The sequence below is a fragment of the Gracilinanus agilis genome, chromosome 3 (genome assembly GCF_016433145.1).
Source record: "Gracilinanus agilis isolate LMUSP501 chromosome 3, AgileGrace, whole genome shotgun sequence".
Taxonomy (NCBI): domain Eukaryota; kingdom Metazoa; phylum Chordata; class Mammalia; order Didelphimorphia; family Didelphidae; genus Gracilinanus; species Gracilinanus agilis.
Window position 1 is genome coordinate 590656585 of NC_058132.1, and position 20738 is coordinate 590677322.

Below are 20738 nucleotides of genomic sequence, written 5' to 3' on the forward strand. Positions count from 1 at the left end.
CACACACACACACACACACACACACACACACACACACACACACACACAAAATTGTGGAATGGAGTGATACAGCGCCAGACTGTATGGGAACCCCAGGCTGAGGTCGCTGAAGTCCTGAGTTTTGTACAAAAGATGCTATTCCTTTATATTCTGATTCCCTTCTTTTTATGCCTATTTAGTAACTTGGCAAGCCGGGCTTCTGAATATGGAGTCATGAAGGGCGTCCAGAAGAGTGACATGGACCTAAGTACAAGCTGGTATCCAAGGATGAAAGAAAAATCTACCTGGGGCTGAAGTGACCCTACACCAATTTCACACATCCCGTTCCATGCCACAGACATTTATTAAATGCCTACTATGTCTGAGGCAATGATCAAGATACTGAGCACATAGAAACAAACAAACAAAGAATAATCCCTTCCTTGGGGGAGCTCACATTTTATTAGGCTAAAAACGATCTTTTCTTTCCACTGTAAAAAATTACTAAATAAACCCTCACAACACCACCAAAGTAGTTTGGTTGGCCAACAGTCTACAGGGCAGTGAGGTGGCTCAGTGGAATGAGAGCCAGGCCTAGAGATGGGAGTCTTGGGTTCATATCTGGACTTGGACACTTCCTAGCTGGATGACCCTGGGCAAGTCACTTCACCCCCATTGCCTAGTCCTTACCAGTCTTCTACCTTGGAACTGATACACAATATTGATTCTAGGATGGAAGGTAAGAATTAAAAAACAAACAACCAAGTCTCCATGAGCTTGATTTTTATCTAACACTCGCTCTTGACACAAAACTTATTAGGTATTGTTACAGATAGAACTCATAGAGTTCTCTGTTTTATAGATTAAGGAGTCAACAAAGTTACCTCCACCTGAAAGGCTTTCTTCATTTTTCTTTGTTGAGGTCGACATTGAGTGGTAAAAGAGAAGAGGAAAACTTTGAATATTTTCATTTTGAGATACTGAAATAAGCACAATGGGAAATGGGGGTCAAAGAATGAGAGCTGGACAACTAGCTCTGTTAATTACTTCTTCTCTGACCCTGAAGATGTCACCGGACCTTTACTGGGCTGAATTGATTTTCTGATAGTGAGGAGAATGCCTGAATGAAGTTTGGTGTTGTATGGAAGGAGAGAAGACTGGATAGGTAAGGAAGGACTCATTCAAAGAGGGTTTTGGACATCAGACTAACTTTCGATATGATGCATTAGTCAGTTGGGAGCTCTTATAGATTCTTGAGCAGGGGAGCGACATGTTGAAATGTATGATTTAGCAATATAAGTGTGGCAGTGTGTGGTGTGCCGAATGGATTAGAGGAAAGAGAAATTGGATAAACAAAAGTTTATTTTCTGGGTGCATGCAGCAAAGGAGCAGGCAATTTTACAGTTCTTTGGAGATTTACCCATAAAGGCAGAAAGAGAGCCAAGATAGATTTGAGAGTGAGGACTAGGTATTTTAACCCCTTATAGCCTAGTTCCAATCATTTTCTCACCACCTAAGAAAGCAATCCCTCCTCCTTTTGTTTGACTTACTGTAAGGAGGTTTCATTTGACAGAGGGATGATGTAACAGGGCAAAATTACCGAAAACGTGAAGGCTAAAAAAAAGTGTTGGCTCAACAAACACATTACTACATTAGCAACACTGAAAGACACTTAAGTCATTTCCTTAGCAAGCTCTATTTGGCCCTTTTTCAATTTAGAATGGCATTTTTATTATCATAACTGATAGCAGGTGTTTGTGAAGAAATCGATTAGTATGCAGGGGTGGAAATTACATTTTCCAAATGAATTGCAGAGTCTGCAATATAAGCTGAAATCTGTGTAGCAAAATGTGCCAGCACCATTATTTAAATAAATTATCTGAGCATAAATACATAGAGAGAAAAGGGCCATCCATTCTTTTGGGGCCTTTTTCACAATCCTATGGAATGGTACCACTGATAGTTCTTATTCTTGCCTGAGCCAAATGACCAACAAGGCTGCCAAGCAAGACGCAGTGGCGTCTGCATTCTTGGAACAGGGATGTGATATCATTATAAGAAAACAGCTGTAATATAAAAAAAAAACCCGAACACCATAGCCAATTCTATCAACATTTTTATAATTGGGCTGTATAACTGATTCATGTTCCTGATTAAATGATTTCAAGCTTGATATTTACAGATTTTTTTTTTGTTACCCATGTGGTAATATTCTAAAGGGTGAGAAATCATATATTGACTCCACTTAACTTTAAGCCACCTGTTTGTAAACATGATTCAACATGAGACCACAACCAGGAGGCTATTCGCCAGAGAACAACTATTTACTTGAGACAGTATTAAATTTTTTGGAAAAGGTGCAATTGTTCCAGAAAAAGGGAAATTCTGATAAATTTGGACCTACTGAAATTTATAGGGACTGGTAATGCAGAAGGGACTTAAAATGAATCCTTAAGACATTTCTTTTATTTCTGTTTTTTTTTTGCAGCCTCCCATGAAACATCTGGAAGAAACTATGCCATATTAAAAGATCTGAAAAATCATAAAAATCAGTTTTCTTGAAAAAATGTACCTACTGAATGACCGTGTAATGGATGAATGGCCAAATGAATGTTTGATAGATTCTAGTTTTTATTTTTCTCTGAGATACAAAGAATATTGATAGTAAACTCCTTGTTTGTAATGTGTACCCAACACATAGTGTTTTATAGAATAATCTTGTTAACTGAGAGTAAGTACAGAGCCACAGAATATTAGGGAAGGAAGGAACCTGAGTTCAATTTCTTCATTTTGCAGAAGGAAGAGATAACATGATTGTCAAAGGTTCACCCAATTAACTAACTAGTGGGTAAGCTGAGACTGGAACCACATAATGTTTACAAATGACCTAAGAATTAGAGTATAAGAGAGTATCCACAACATTACAAAGCGACATTGAACCCAATTTAATCTTTGCTGAGTCAGATTGCAGAAACTTGGAGAGTAACAACTTTTGATGTGATTAATCAATCAACTAAGCATTTGCTCTGTGACTACTATGGGCCTTCTACAGCTTATTATACTTTGAAGAAAATTTTCTAACCAAATAACCTAGGTTTTTTGTTTTTAATTAGCACTGGGGAACTAAGGGAACTAAAACTGACATGAGCATAAAATATAATGAATCTGCAGATGAAATTTTGTTAGGAAAAATGTTTCTTTGCAGTTGGGTTGGATGGAATATAATGAAATACATATTGTATGACCTACTATTGTCTATATTAATATGATCTCTGCCTCCCGTGGAGCTAGAAATCATCGAAAGTTTCTTTGGATGAAGATGGTGCCATGTTTTACTTCTTTTAAGTAAATGATCTGGTGAAAACATTGAAATTTCCAGGTTAACAACTAGAGCTGACTTCTGAAAAATAATTAGCACTATATAAAAAAAAGGCAAGTTATTTTGGGATTTGTCCCAGTATCCTGACAATATGCTAATATCTTTTTCATGCTCAGGCAAGATACAAATAAATAAGAGAATACTTTAACATATTATTTCCAACACTATCTATAGTTCTCAAGAATTAAATCTTTTTTGTCACTGGGGAAATGTGTATGTTTAAATTTCTATTCACAATGTCGGAACTTCTAGGAGCCTGAGAGGATGTATTTACTTTTTAGTCTTCATTTTCTTAGTCAAATAGAGTACTTCAAAGATCTCCTTCACCTTGGGTGACATAGAAGGGTATTGTTTTGGGGAGAGTGACAAGAGCTCTGGTTCTGAAAGAGGTAGAGCTATGCCTCTGTCCTTACTTCTGCCTCTGTCACCTACTACTCATGTGACCTTAGGCAAATTATTTAAGATCTCAAGCTTTAGTTCTCCTAATTTACAAAATGGAGGGGTTGGATTTGGCCAGCAAAGCACTGGGATGTACAAGGCTGCCGAGGCTAGTCTTGGTCTAGGCACAGGAAACTATTGGAAATATAATGGAGAATCTGTGTTGCCACCTAACTCTAGGGGTTACCTATTACATGAAGTTTTCCTTGATTCTTTTTCCTTTAAGGTTCTCTCCTACCTCAAATTTTCCTAGAAAACTTTGTCTGGATTCTTCTGTTGGCATGACACAACCTATCTGTTCAAATGGTGTATTTCAATAGAATATTTTAAGGTCCTAAGGGAAAGGGTCTACTTCGCTTTTTTCACCTTTGAGTTCAGAACCTAGGAGAAGTGGACCTCCAAAAGTAGTCAGATGTCCCAAAAGGTCCCTTTTTGAATACTGTTGGGAATTACATTTTGGGAATAGTACACTCAACTGGAAGTCTTGAGGACTGGGTTTTATGCTTCTCTGACCTTGATTAACCCCTTAATAGCATCTCTACACCTGGTTTTTCCCTCCTCTAAGAAGGTTATTTTTTGAAATCTAAAAAGGGTAAAGATTTTTGATTCACTGTCAAGACATTTGAGTTTAGTGACTGGGAAGCATGTAAAGATCCTGATGGAACAAAAGGCTTATGGAAATAGGTTATATTATATATATATTATATTTTTTGTTTCAAAAGTAGTTGTTTATATGTTTCTTTATAAATGTTCCTGAGAATTTTTCTGCATACATTTTGTCTTCTCAGCTAGAAAGTAAACTCCCTGAGGGTGGGAACCAAATATTCTCTTTCCTTAGTATTCTCCAAAGCTTTGATACATACTAAATATAGATGATAAATGTTTCCTGAGGAGATTTCTAAAGTCACCTAAAACAATATGACTATGTGCGTACCGTTTATTTCAAGCCACAAAGTATTGTTCAAATATTCACTGATGAATCCTTATAAGCAGTCAAATTTAAATAGTAACGGGCCACCAAACCATAAATAAGGATCCCTGTGGGCAGCTGGGTGGTACAATGGATAGAGCACCAGATCTGGAGTCAGGAAGACTTCTCTTCCTGAGTTCAAATCCAACTTCAGATATTAACTTATTGTGTGACCCTGGGCAAATCATTTAATCTGTTTGCCACAGTTCCTAATCTATAAAATGAACTGGAGAAGAAAATGGCAAACCACTCTAGGATCTTTGCCAAGAAAATTCCAGATTGAGTTATTTTAGAGTGAGGCATGACTGAAAACAATGCAAAATGGGCTTCATATAGACTTAGAAAATCACATATTGATAAAATCTATTCAATCATATTTTTATTTATTTTTTTAAATATTTTTTAATTATATATCAATCTTAAATCATTTAAATCTTTAACCAAGGCTGCACTCTGGAGTTTTGGGACTGTATATTTTCCTTCTATGCTCTGCTTATGAGGACCTTACAAAGTATAAAATCCAAGACAGGTAGAACATCCATTTTTAGATAAACTGAAGATATCAGGAATTGAATGGGTCTCTCACTCACAGATAAAGATAACTTTCAGAACTATGAAGATAATGAGAATTCTGCCTGGGGATGTTTCAGTTAACCAGACTAATTCCCAGAAGAGATAATATAACTGTTTTTTTAGACAATGAATTTTATGAGGGACAAGACCATGTACACAAAGTCTTGGACTCAAACTCAGGAGTCAAATCTGAATTTTAATCTTGCCTTGGTTACTTGCTAAATGTTTAACCCTGGGCAAGTCACTTAACTTTTCTCAGCCTCAGTTTCCTTATGTGTAAAATAGGAATAATTATAGTACCTACACCTCAGGGGTATTGTGAAGATCAAATGATAAGTAAAGTGGTTGGCAAACCTTAAAAGATGACCTAAATGCTAATTATTATTATCATTCCTTTGTGTCTTCCATAATGCTAAGTATGGTTGGTACGGTTGAAGGAATTAATGAAACAACTGTGTCAAAGTTTGAAGCAATAGTACAAGTAAAGAGTGTAGAGCAGTGATCTTCCCAAATCTGCTTAAATCCTTTTAGTTCCAGCACCCCTGGATTATCATTATTATTATTACTCAGCATTGAAATAACATTTTACATTTGCAGAGTCCTATGTAGTCATTGTGCTGAATGTTATTAGTAAGATTTAAACAAAAACATAATAAAGTGTCTGTTTCTGTCTGGTGGGAGACAAAGGCAATAAGGGCATTTAGGGGAGAGAAACAAGTCTAGACTCTGTTACATTACTAAAATGGCTTAAGATAAGGAGATGAGCCATTAGATGAACCTGTAGGAGGTATCCTTTAAAAAAGAAATAAAAATAAAATATATATGAAAAATAAAACAAAACTCTGCAAACCACTTTCTTTCTTCATGTGGTATTTTCCCCCTTGTTCTCTCCTTTTAATTTCTGGGGTTATGCTGAGTATAATTGAAGAACAACATTAGATTTTATATATGTATAATATATAAAATATATATTATTTCTTAGTTCATATATATACTTTCCTATTGATCATCACCAGCTCTCTTCCCCAATAACCTTTACTTCATTTGCAAAAAGAAAACCGAGAATGCCATCTCTTTTTCAACACTAGGCTAATTCTGAATTTTAAACAAAAGATATAAGTATGGCAATATATAATTCACTAAACATTAATTAAGTGATTAAAACATGCAGAACACTGAACTAGGTTAGGGAAAAAACAAAGGTTAGGCAAAACACACTCATGATTCTTGAGGAAGTCCTTAAGACCTTAAAAAAATGAAAGAAAAATTCTGAAAATCCACTGGCTTCAAGATTCATCTCTCCTTACTTCTTCCTGTCCTGCCCCAAGCCTAAATCTAAGAGACACAATTTCTATTTGAATTTCATTTGAAGAAGGCCTCCCCTGCCTTAGGGATCTTCTCTATGAAGAATTAATAGACAGACATAGACAAGAATCACACAGGACAAGAATACAAGTATGGACTGTGATTTGCAGTGGAGAAGGGAATGTCTACACCTCTGATGATCCAGGTATCAAAGAATAAGCATATGGACTTCAGTTTCCTCTTTGATCTTCATTTTCTATCTCTAGCACTTGAAGATCCTGACCTGTTTGCAACCTCTGATGCTTTCAATTATTCTCTTTTAAGTATTATTTTTGTTGCTAGTAAGAATAAGATGGGATAAAGTTAGGGCCATGGAGGAAGGGAAGGCAGGACGTTATAAGGTAAGTAGAAAGGTTTTCATGTTTAGCTTGAGGATTCAGTCTTATTCTGATTTCATCTCTCATTTAGCACTCAAGGTTTGCTTTCACTATTTTATAGCTTAATCAGAAAGGTAAGGCTTTAAACTTTCCCCACCTCCATCCTCACCCATCTGCAACATCAACATCTCTACCATCCCCACCATCTCCATCATCCCCATCACTCTAAACTTAAAGAGTGCTTCATGTGTGGAATGCTTTCCACATAACGGCCTTGTGAGATAGGTGTTACTTTCTTTTATTTCAAAAATGAGACATTAGAGTTCACTAAGATTAAGTTATGATCATGTAGCCAGAAGTGGCACTGCTGAGAGAGAATCCTTGAGCTAGAGGTACTCACAGGTTATTCGGTCCATTTTTTTTAGAGATGAGGAAAACGACTTCCAGAGAGTGACTTAGCCAAGGTTATGTTGTTGTTCACTTGTTTGGTCACGTCCAACTCCGACTCTGACCCTAGCCCTAATCTTAACCCTAACTCCTCATGACCCCATAGACCAGTGGTTCCCAAACTTTTTTGGCCTACTGCCCCCTTTCCAGAAAAAAATATTACTTAGCCCCCTGGAAATTAATTTAAAAAAATTTTAATAGCAATTAATAGGAAAGATAAATGCACCTGTGGCCATCACTGCCCCAGTGGATCTCTGCAGCACCCACCAGGGGGCGGTGGCGCCCACTTTGGGAATCACTGCCATAGACCATAGCTCTCCATGAGGTTTTCTGAGAAAGGATACTGGAGTGGTTTGCCATTTCCTTCTCCAGTGGAACCTTTTGTCAGGCAATCAGAAGTGAAGTGATTTAAAACCTGATTTGAAATCAGGTCTTCCTGACTCTAAGCACAGTACAATATTCACTAACACCTCACAGCCCCTCTACCAGGGAAATATCGAAATAAAGCAGCAAGGTTGGGATGATCCAAGTTCTGCCCTCCTTCCACTGCACCAAACTCAAATCTAGCATTCTTTCCAGGACAGCATGCTGACTTTCCCTGTATCATGCTGGCCCATACATTCCATTTCTTCCTTATCTCATTCTAGTCCTTTCTCAAATGGCTCCTTTCAATCTGATTTCCTACAGAAAGCTTTTCTCCCTATAATTGTGCATAAGGTAGTGATCCCTCCTCTCCCCCCCCAGCCCATTTTTTCACTTACCACCTTTGGACTGGCAGTTTCAATTTTATAAAGCATTTACATCAGAATGTGTATGTTACCTAAATATGGATTTTAAAAATGTGCACATGCTTGATGTCAGTCCAGTTGCCTACAGAAATCTGTCATTCTGACAAGTCTGCATCAGAGTGCCATATTTCTAAAAGAGGGCAGGTAGAATGTCTCTCTAACTCTCTCCTCCACACTTGCAGAACACCAATCCTGTTGCTGCGGCTTTCCTTTGTCATAAATTTCCCCCTTTTGGCCCGTTCCTGGTTAGTGATGCACAAGTTCTTTACTTTTGATAGTAATGTCATTTAGAGACCATCACAGGGTCTTTGAGTTGATGGCTCTTTCTGAACAATCTTTGAATTATAATGGTTGATTTTAAATCTGCACTGATCCATTCATACTCTCCCCTCTGCTTTCTCTGGGACAGAGAGCTAGGCTTCTCCAGAGGGACTAGTTGGTTTTGTTCTCCTTCACTATCACACGCAGGACCCCAGGCTCAGGAAAGTGCTCTCACAAGGGGGCACCATTCAGCCTATTAACCTAAAGCCTCTACCATTAGATGGTAAGCCATTTGAAGAGAAGAACTGGTTTCTCGTCCTTTCTTGTATTTCAATCATTTAGTATAGTAGAAAACAACACTAAATGTGTGACTGCTAAAGGGATAAGACTTGAGTACCCTACTCCACTGGTATGCCCATTTGAAGACTCTGCCATTTTCTCCTACATATGCACTAAAGGGATCTGTCAGCCTTCTGACACTGCAGCATCACCACAATTTTACCACATCATATGTCTCTAATTTCTACAGGAGGAAAAAAATTTCCCTTCTATGTGGCTGAGCCTAACTGCCTATTTTGCCATCAAGTATGGTGAAAATACTAATTCTCTTCCAAGAATTGCATTGCTATTTATCTTTGCAAAATTCTGGTAACTTGGGAATCACTGCTTTTGTAACTCTTAAGATTTTTTCAGATTGTCACTCCATAAAAAAATAAGGCTTAAATGATGTTCCTGTGCATTTTCATCTTTGGGTCGTTTAGAAATGGTGATCAGTGGATTCTTTCAAGTTCTATTTTATTCTGTTTCCAGAATTCCTGGGCATTTTTTTCTTGATGTCTTAGAGTACAGTGCCTAAAAATCTTTTTTTGATCATGACATTCCAGGTGTCCAACTATTCTTATATTGTCTCTCTTTGATCTATTTCCATGTCGGTTGTTTGATAAGATGTTTCATGTTGCCTTCAATTATTTCTTTCTTTTGATTTTGTTTTATTATTTCTCATTTTCTTAGGAAATCATTAGCTTCCTCTTGTCTAATTATAGCTCTTAATAATTTTTTTCCTCTTAAAAAATAAGGCTTAAAACATGCAAGGCATTGTGTTGGGTGCTGATTTATTTTATTGTAAAATAATTATTTCATGAGGAAGATACAAATATTCATCTTTTTTTGCTAATTAACTCTCAAAGAAGCCAGTTGGTAGATTATTAGGGCACCAGCGTAGTGAGTGGCAAAATAGTCTAAACCTTAGGCAAATGACTTGGGAAGAACATATCTTGTTTTTATTTTCTAGCGATGTAAGCGGTGGTGCTTTTACTTAACCTCTCTGGGCCCTTATTTCCTCATCTGTAAAATAGAAATAATATTTTCACCATCTACCTCAGTGAGTTGTTATATAGAAAATGTCTGAAAAAACCTAGAGTGCTATAGATGTGTAATGCATTATCATCCATGCATTTCATTTATATACTTTGGAAACCTTCATTCATGCCATGAACACTTATCTATTAGCAACTCTCATGCCTATGGCACAGGCCAGCTTTCCAAATTACCAATCAATAAGCTTAATATTGATTTCTGACACAATTCCAGAATATATTGTTCTAGTTTTTGAGAATTCAGAAAGGGAAGTAGTAATCACTAAGAGACAGATGGTTTCCCTAAGAATAGGACATGCCAGACTAACTTGATTTATTTTTTTTCTAAAGCTAGATGAAGCAACTGTTGCAGACATATAGTATGCCAATATTTCAAAAATTTGTTTAATAAAGTTGCTTGAATGACTAGAGCCAAAAGGCTACCACTTGGTCCATATCATTGTGGAGGCAGGTACCTAATGGAGTCTCTCAAGTTCTGCCCTTTGTCCTAGGCTATTTAACATTTTCATTAGTGACTGAGATGAAAGTATTTAGATGAAATGTTTATCAATTCTGAAGACGTACAAATCTGGGAAGTGGAGACAACATATGGGGTGGCTGTCAGGACTGCCTCTCCCCTCCAAATCTTGACAGTCAAGAATAATGGGTTGTATCTGACAAGACAGAATTTCATAAAGGTAAATGCAAAGTTTTTAGGCTAGAAAGAATCAGTTACACAGTTACAAAAAGGATCTATCATTTGGGTGAAAACAGCTTCAGGGCTTATTTGGACCACAATCTTGAAATGAAAAAAAGAACATAGTATAGTAACTAAAGAAAGACTAATACAATCTGAAGAAGGAATGAGAAATAGTATTTGGAACAACAACAACAAAGTTAGTCCTGCTGTATTCTCTCTGGTTAGACTATATATGGAGAATTGTGTTCAGTGCTGAAGACCACTCAGACATTGGCCAGATGGAGTCCAAGTGTGACATAAAGACGGACAATGCCCAGGGAAGGATGAATAATACGGTGAAGATATTGTGATGGGAGATTGGCTGAAGAAAATGTATTAAGTTGTTGTTGGTGGTGGGTGTTAGAGTCTTCTTCAAGAATTTGAAGGTTGTGATGTGCAAAAGGAATTAGAACTAGGGCCCAATTTAGGTTCAATATAAAGAAAAAAAATTCTTGATGATTAGAGCAATACGAAAGTAGAGAGCTTTGCTAGGGGGTAAATAATTTTTGTTTATTGAAGAGTAAGTCTCTTTAAGCAAAACCTAGAAAATTATTTATCAAGGATATTGGGGCTAGGGGCTCTATTCACATACAGGTGGACTTAACATCCTCTGAGGTTCCAACTGTAAGAAAACTGGCTACAAAGAGGAAATGGTGGCAGAATTTCAAAGAATAGAATGTATGAAGACTGCCTCCTTCTATATATCAAGAAAAGAGACCTGTCACCCCATCTTTGATTGAACTTGACAAGCCACTCCTCCATCTTATCCCCAAATATCCATGAGCACCCATCTCTGTTTGGTACTGTATTGTATAAAAAAATAACTAATTATGATGAATATTTATTTTGTGCTTTAATTATGCAGATTACTTTATCATTTGACAACTCTGTTACAGATATTATTTGCCCCTTTTGGCAGATAAGGAAACTGAAGTCGAGAGAAGATAGGATATTTATCTAGGACTGTACAACTTATAGATTTACTTATGAATGTCAGGCATGAGATTTGATCCTGTGCATTTCCTGGCTCTAATTCTAGCATTTTGTATCCAATAGGAAACAGTAGAAAGCAGGATAAATATCCTGTCCTTTAGGGTTTATAATCCAGAAAGGATGAAACTGGCATGGGAAAAATGATTAGATTCTGATCACTTTGTTTTTAGACAATCTGTTTATGGACTTGGCTCAGTTTATAGGACATTTTACTCTTGGTTGCTATTAAAAAATGGGATTGAGAATAGCATATTATTTATATATGCAGAGGGAAATATTATTTGAGGGATGGCTGCTATATGTCCAACTCCAGAGAAAGAACTGGTATATATACAAATATATTTTTTTGTCAAATGATGCCCTCTCTAATGAAGGAAAAGAGTTAACTGGGGTTTTTAATGTAGCAAATAAATAAATATGTATTATCTTTAAAAATTAAAAAGAGACCGAGGTAGAGTAGAAAAGAACCTGGATGAGAAATCAGGAAAAACAAATTCAAATCTTCGTTTCCTCATTTGTAAAATGGGGATAAAAGGATGAAACTGAAGGTGCCTGCTCTCCCCTAGGATACTGTGTGAAGTAAATGAGATCATGTATGTTAAATGCTTTGCAAACCTTATGGTGCCACATGCATATGTTATTCGTTATTATCACTTTCCTGCTGTCTTTCCATTGTTTGACAGACATTCTTTTCAAGGAATGACATCTGAAGCAGCATTCTTCTCTTCCTCCTAAGTTTTGCTTTTTAGATTAAAAAAAAAAAAGCTACCTTTTCCTTTCTGAATGAATGCTTCTTAATGCCTTTCCTATAATGATACTATGATTTAATGACTTCATAAATCCTCTACCCAATGTCTCCAAAGCACATTTTTCTCATCTATGAGATATTATCTGGTATTATTTTTCTTTGCAAATATATATAGACATAGTTTCTAACTAGAACACCATATGACATATTCAGGCTTGAATTAACAACTATATTCTTGGGAGGAAAAAGAAAAGCTCGACACCACTTCCTTAGCCTGTGTCAGCCACTTTCTTTAGTAAAGGACTAGAGGGGTTCTTCATGTGTATGTTTTGAAACCTGTGACTCAAAGGGTCTACTAGTCTCCTCACTTCAGGGGAATGGGGAAATTCTTTCACTGGGCATTCATGGATGATCTTTCTGCTTCTGATCATTTCACTTTTCTTTCAAAGAGTCTTTTTCAGGGACATAATTTGTTCCAAATGATATATGGCTAAACTCTGTGCCTGGCAAAGTCTTTCCTGAGGTCAACCTTTTACTGTAAAGTTATTTGTCTCTTCTCCCCATCAACAACTTCAGACTTTCTTTCCTCTTTTGAACAGTCATATTTTGATATCATTGGCCCCATTTTGACCTCTTTCTCAGTTTAATTTCCTGATAACTTTTGTTTTCTAATCACATTTTATTTACTTGCCTTGAAACTCTTTTCCTCTCTCTTAATTTATTCTAATCTATTCCCATAGGTTAGAATCTCTTTGATAGCTTACTGGAATAGTTATTGATAATTTATACAGCATTTGATATTTGCAAAGAGACTTCGAAGGATCATTTGATTAGTGGCCTCTCATAACTCTTTTAGAGAGACTCATTTAGTGAGACCTTATTTTACAGCTGAGAGAACTGAAACTTAGAGGAAAGTCACATGGGAAATTTTGGGTAGTGTTGTGAGGAAGATTAATTTAGTATTAGTGTTGGACCTAGCAGGAAGGGCTGGAGGATTCCAAGATGGAATGAAGGAGCAGAAAGTGGGGCTTGTGCTCTGAGAGAGACTCCATGGTGGTTGGGTTGGGACATAACTGTTGCTAACCCTGGGAGATCTCAGAGTTAGGGAAAAACTGCATCCAGATTCCCTGGGATTCTGAGATGTGGAGGCTTTCAGCAGTGGACAAGAGATCTGCAGAGCAGCACCAAGTGGAGAAGTGGTTTGTGATCTGGTGGACAGCATTTCAAATTCACTCTCCCTACCTGGGTACCTTGGATCACCTGTGTCTGGTGTAGTTGACTCCTAGCATCCTGAAACCATCCCTGGATTTACCGTGAGATCCTAATTGAAAGCCATCCTCAGGCCCTTTAGCTGAGCTGACCAAACCTGGCTGGAACCAGGCTTGGAGGAGCTTTCCCTGTGACTTCAGTACTGCTTCCTTTGGGCCCTGCCTGGCTTAGGTCAACAGAATAGTGTAGTCAAGTCCTTCCTTTGCCCCTGTGGTTTGCCCTTAGGTTGTAAGTATAGAATCCCTTATTCCCATCCTTCATTATTATTTCCCTCAAATAAACTGTTATAAACTTTTACCTTTTGCCTGCTGGTTCCATAGACCCTAGCCTAGGAGGGCTGAATGACTGTTGTGCCTAACTGTCATTCCTGTTATAGTTAACAGCTTGGCAGTAAACCCTGGTCTCCCTATCCTGGTTGGTCCCGTCTCTCCTTCAACCCAGTGTGAACCCACAAACCATTTAGTTACATTTTAATAATAATAATAGTTAACATCCCTGCTGTCCCACCATTACAGTAGAGATTATAATTCAAGAGTCCAGTGTATTTCTTCTTTCTCTCTGATGACACCAAACAATCCCCAGTTCTGGAGATACTTCACTCTAAATCCTGGAAGTCTGCCTTTTCTTTCTGGGGCTCCCTTCTAAGGAGAGCTAGATCTGGCCTTTCAGCATGTCCAGGAGACAAGAAGGAAAAATCTGGTCATATTCCTCACTTATTCTTTTATCAAATTGGTACTGTTAATTTTAAATGATACCATTGTTTACAAGTATATTCTTACTATTGTGCTAAAAGGAATGGTGAACTGGAGGAATTCCATGTGAACTGGAACAACCTCCAGGAAGTGATGCAAAGTGAAAGGAGCAGAACCAGGAGAACATTATACACAGAGATGGATACACTGTGGCACAATCAGATGTAATGGACTTCTGTACTAGCATCAATGCAATGATCCAGGACAATTTTACTTATGAATAAGAACACTACCCACATTCAGAGAAAGAACTATGGGAGTAGAAACAGAAGAAAAACAACTGCTTGATCACATGGGTCTATGGGGATATGATTGGGGATGTAAACTCTAAGCAATCACCCTAATACAAATATTAATAATATGGAAATGGGCCTTGATCAGTGACACATGTAAAACCCAATGGAATTGCACTTCAGCTACCAGAGGTGGGTGGGGGGAGGAGCGAGAAAGAACATGAATCATGTAACCATGGAAAAATGTTCTTAATCAATTCAAAAAATTCAAAAACAAACAAAAAACAAATATATTTTTCCCTCCCCAGAGAGCCATCTTTGGGAACAAAGAATTTTTAAAAGAAAGGAAAAAAAAGTATTTTAGCACATCTAATCAACTGAAAAAAGCCTATACGAAATGTCTTACATATATTATCTCCCACTTCTGAAGGAAGGGAAAAAGTACAATTTCTTTTCTTTTCTTCTGTGACAATAATATTCATTATAATTACAGAGTTTTGGTTTTTTTCTTTCAATGTATATTATTACTGCCATTTTATATATAAATATATGTATATGTACATACGTATATGAATATGTATTTAAGAGGGCAACTATGTGGCTCAGTAGATTGAGAGCCAGGCCTAGGGATGGGAGATCCCGGGTTCAAATCTGACCTAAGACACTTCCTAAATGTGTGCTCCCTTGCAAGTCACTTAACCCCCATTGTCTAGCTCTTACCACTCTTCTGCCTTGGAGCCAATACACAGTATGGATTCTAAGATGGAATGTAAGAGTTAAAAAAAAGAGTAAAAAAAAAGTTTAATTTGCATTATTAATATTCTCCATCACTTTCTTAGTCTATATACAATCAGCAAAACAATAACTGATTTGTAACATCTGCTGATTTCTGACATGTCCACGTTCACATTGAACATTTAACAATGAGATTTCAGGAGCTGGTTCTAGTTGGCTCCAGGACACTCCTGTAGGTACTATAAATTGTTCAGCCATTCTTCAATCAATACTGAGGCTTTTTTTTTCAAGGATCTCAAACCCTCCATTCTTTCAGATGCCTCAGATTCGCTATTATGAAACTAGATCCATCTCCATCAAGATTACAGTTCATTCCCAGAGTGCCGTGTTCTGGAAGATCACGTTTTTCTTCTCCCTGTGATCCTCCTCCACAAAGAGGATAATTTGTCTACATGGATTCCTCAGGCTCAGCATCAAGAGTGTAGTTAGTTTAAATAACTATCTCTATGACTAAATTATACCCATTTCTACCAGAGGGGACTTGGGCTAAGTATTAAAAACCTCTCTATTGGGACACCTTTCTTAGGAGCCCACAAAAAGCAGTTTTTGCTTTTGCTCATTAAAATGATTTGTTTTGAGTTTCTGATGAGTTTAATTTTTCAGTTAGCAATGTTTTATTCTTACTAGCAACTACTTAAAAAAAAAACCTCAGTAAGTGCTGAAGCACCCGTTAAGCACTATTAATCAAACACTAAATGCTTTTAAACAGCTCTGCCTCTTTTCTAATTGAGAAATAAAGCTGTTTGGGCAAGTTTATGGGGGTGACCTTGATTGAATTAAGGAGGTCAGTGATGGAGCAGACTTCAGCCCATATTCAGCGATTTTAAGGAAATGACTGCACTCAAATTAAGCTAAGAATTAAAATGAAATATTTTGTTTCTGAAAGGTTAAAGGAAATCTTCTGGGAAAGAAGGTCTCTTGTTAACTGAAATGTTACTGAAAATGGGAGGCAGTTTAAAGACAATGAATGGTTAAGAAAGTGAGTTATAAACAAGGTACTAATGATGGAAATATTACACAACTGTATATTCACAAAATTATATCTAACCATAATATATTATTATATCATAAAAAGGAAAAGAACATATTTATTATTCATATAATTAAATGTATATAATTACAATATGATTGATCTTGTTTTTGAATCATTGTTAGTCATGCCCATCTCTTTGTGACCCCATTTGGGATTTTCTTGGCAAAACTGCTGGAATGGTTTACCATTTCCTTCTTTAGCTCATTTTACATATAAGGAATTGAGCTTATAAAAAGCTTTTTTATTTTACATATAAATTACATAAAAATAAATACATATTTATTTTATATATATTTTTTTCATTTTACATATAAGGAAACTCAGGCAAAAAGGGTTAAATGATTTGCCCAGGGTCACAGAGCTAGTAAGTGTCTGAGGTTGGATTTGAACTCAGGAAAACTCATCTTACTAAACTCAGGTTTGGTATTCTATCCACTGTGTGACCTAGATGCCCCCACAATATGATTACAAAACTTTCTATCTTGGGAGCTAATGAACTTTGATTATTGAAAATGTGAAATATGTTTCATAGATAAAGTCTTCAAGATAATTACCAAAGAAAAACTCTAGCTAAATGTTCTTTATTAGACCCTTGCTGTCTTCCACTCAACCTTGGTCTTCTCCTTACTCCAAAAATTAAAGGTCAAAAAATTTTGGACATTTGCAAGCCTCTTGAGGGCAGGAATTTTTACATCTCTCATGAATAGAATGAATGATTCTGTACTTTATGAATTAATGACTCATCATATCCTTTTCTGAAGAGTACCACACAAGACATCTGCAACAGGAATAGTTGCAATACTTTCATGACATAGGCTGAATTTTTCTTTTTAAACCCTTACCTTTTGTCTTAGAATCAACACCGTGTATTGGCTCCAAGGCTGAAGAGCGGTAAGGGCTAGGCAATAGGGGTTAAATGACTTGTCCAGAGTCACCCAACGAGGAAGTGTCTGAGGCCACTTTTGAACTCAGGACTTCCTATCTCTATGTCTGGCTCTCAATCAACTGGGTCATTCAGCTGCCTCAAAATTATTGGATGCTGAGACTAAATAACTTAAAACTTCATTGAGTTTCTTGTCTCCTCCATCTGCCCTCCTTTATTAAAGGTCTTGTTTTTAGCTTATGCCTAAATTCAGTTGAGAGGACAGAGGCTACCTTTCCCTTTTAACACAATGCAAACCAAAGAAATAGAGACTAGAGTTCCAGAGCACCTAGAATCAGGAAGACCTAGGTACAAATCCACCTCAGAAATTTACTAGTGGTCCAACCCTGGGCTAGTCACTTGATAATTCTGAGTCTCAGTTTATTCATTTATAAAAGTGCGAAGTTAGAATTTGGTCATCCCTGAGGTTCCTTCCAGCTCTCAATTTATAATCCAGTAATCTTTTTAATGATTTTTTTTCAGGAGAATTATGTCATCTACATGGTTCACTCCAACTAAGACTAGGCAGAAGAAAGGAAATATTTTCAGATCAAATACTGGGTCTCAGTCTCATTTTATTCATGATTTTAGTTAATCTACCAATTTAGCCTAACATTGCTTCAGCATAAAACAGTTGATTGTATCATCACTATTATCAACAACAAAAGCTGACATATCTTAGTTGGGTTTAATAATTCTTTTTTGGGGAAAAGTACCATATTATTCTGTTCTTCTTGAATGATCTTTAAATATTATTGATGCTGGTTGTTGTTCTGTCTGACTCTTTGTGACCCCAGTTGGGATTTTCCTGGCAAAGATACTAGAATGACTTGCCATTTCCTCCTCCAATTCATTTGACAGATAAGAAAACTGAGGCAAATAGGGTTAAGTGACTTGTCTGGGGTTATATAGCTAGGAAGTGGCAGAGGCCAGATTTGAACTTGGGAAGATTAAGTCTTCCTGACTCCAGGTCAAGCACTCTATCCACTACATCCCACCTAGATACCCTATTGGCATCATTATTCCCAAAGTATAGATGGGGAAACTATGACTCACACAGTCATGTGTGACTTGCCCGTGAATACTTGCCATGGTGATTTAGGGTTGTAAGAAGAATTTGAACTTGGGGATTCTAGATTCCAATTCCAGCACTCATAGATTTTAAAAAGTGAATCGAATCTATCTTATTAGCACATTGCTTAAGTCTCAAAGCAATTTAGGGAGGTGAAAATTTAGTTAAGTGTATTTAGAAGCCCATATAAAGCAGGATGGAAACAGTAGTTATAACAACTGACCTGCAAATCACTTAAAGGAGAATATATTTCCTAGCATGTATGCAAAATATCTGGCCATCTTTCCCATCTGCCAAAGATTTATTATATGTATGCTATAGCTCAAGCTGTTGTGACTGGAAACTTTTAATAATCAAATGAAATCCAAATATATGTTTTCATTGTATATTCTATAACTCAATTAAAATTACTTGGAATAATGTCTCTACAAGCCCTGCATTATATTAACTATCTCTCTCAACTTTTATTTTAAAGGCATCTTAAAAGATATTCCCCATCGTCTGAAGTCTCTCGCTGTTTGGGAAGCAAATAGGGAGAAATATTATAATGGAAACTGTTGAAAGTAGAGCAGGAATCAATAGATTGGTCACCTTTATGTAGGATGTTCTAGGCAGTAGGTATTTCAGAGAAAATGGAAGAAAATATGGGAAATAAAAGGACTGACACTGCAGCTCAAATCATTCACAAATGTAGCCATCAGATATTATCAGTGTTTTTGACAATATCTTTGTTTTTCTCTTTACCTGTTCACAGATTTTAGAAATGAAAAAGATGGAGGGTGACAAACAGTAGATGCAGCCTCACGCAGGGTAAGTGTGACACAGTCAGTACATTTCACTCCCTGTTCATCCAAGAAAAACTTATTAAACACCTAATATGAGCAGGGCACAGTGTACAGAGCATTTCTCTTCTTGACTGGCTCCTACAGCATGCTCTCTTATGAGGAAATAAACATTCTCTTCCTGAAAAGGGGATCATGCCAGTTTCTAGAATGGTTCCAAAAACAAAACAAAACAAAAAGCAATTTAAGTGTTTTGGGGAATCACTTTTAAAGATCATTGACTTTGTACATAACCTATATGGAAGCAAATGTCTTTGCAGCTGTGAAAAACAGAAAAGAACTCTCTTTCTTCCCCACTCTTCCAAAAAAAATGGCGGAGGGAAATCTTTTGGTGAACTCCACATCCACCACATCCATTAGGGAAAAGAGAAGAGGCTGTTGACCATCTCCTACAAATTCTCACCTGGTCTATAACACTGGAGATGTGTTCAGTGTCCATTTGGTATTTGTGCAAATAATCATTGGACATTGAGCCCAGAAACTGAGTTCACGATCAGGGAAAGGTAAGAATTTTGATGCAAAATGAAATCTTGAATTTCCTCATATTTGAGATAATATCACAACACAATAAACTTCTCCAACCCCAGCAATAGTAACCTAATTATCAGTTATATAAAATTACTGAAAATAGCCAGGAGAGACTATCTCAAGCAACTCAAGGTGCAACCAGATAACTTCAGGCACCAATTTCTTCATGAAGCTTTTCCTGGTATCCAAACCAAAGTGAAGGAAATTAACTCCTCCACGCTTTTCTCATAGCACTTTGTATCTCTCCTTTGCACTTTTTTTCCTACCTCTTTTTAACAAAATGGACAGTGCAAGGTGTCCCAAAAATCTTAGTGTAATTTTAAGCTGCTGAAACTCATTTTAAGCTTTATGTAGGAAGTTCGAGGCAGCAGGTGTTACAGAAAACGGGGAAAGAGATGGAAAATAAAAGTATGTTATAGCATTAACGGTTTAACACTATATTAATACTTTGGGACACCCTATATATTTTTTTATCTTTCCCCTTTCTGTTAGATTTATAAGCTTCTTGAAAGCAGTCAGTATTTTATCTGACTTTGTATCCTCAGTACCTAATAATATGAAATGATGTTTATTCAGGGCTGTGATATTTGTAAAATACTTCACCTACATTAATGTATGATTTTCACAATAATTCTATGAGAAATGCACTATAAAAATTAGTTCCATTTTTCAAATGAGGAAACTGAGGCTTTGGAAATTTAACTGACATGCTAATACTAATAATGATGGTAATTAATAATCATAATAATATTGGAGATAGGATTCAAACCCTAGGCACTACAAGTGTGGCACAATGACTTTTACATAGTGGTTATTTAATAAATGTTTATTGAATTGAATAATTGAATAACTATTAAAGCCGCTGTGGGCATTGCAGCTAATTGGTAACTGAACCCACAAGTGAAAATCAAGGGCTTGGGGGCAACTAGGTGACCAAGTG

General features: G+C 36.7%; 1 protein-coding gene across 1 annotated transcript in view; it reads right to left on the reverse strand.

Annotated features, from left to right (window-relative positions):
- The window catches only part of ENOX1 (ecto-NOX disulfide-thiol exchanger 1), a 388236-nt gene that overhangs the window by 217799 nt on the left and 149699 nt on the right, over nt 1-20738 (reverse strand). The gene's annotated exons all lie outside the window — the stretch shown is intronic.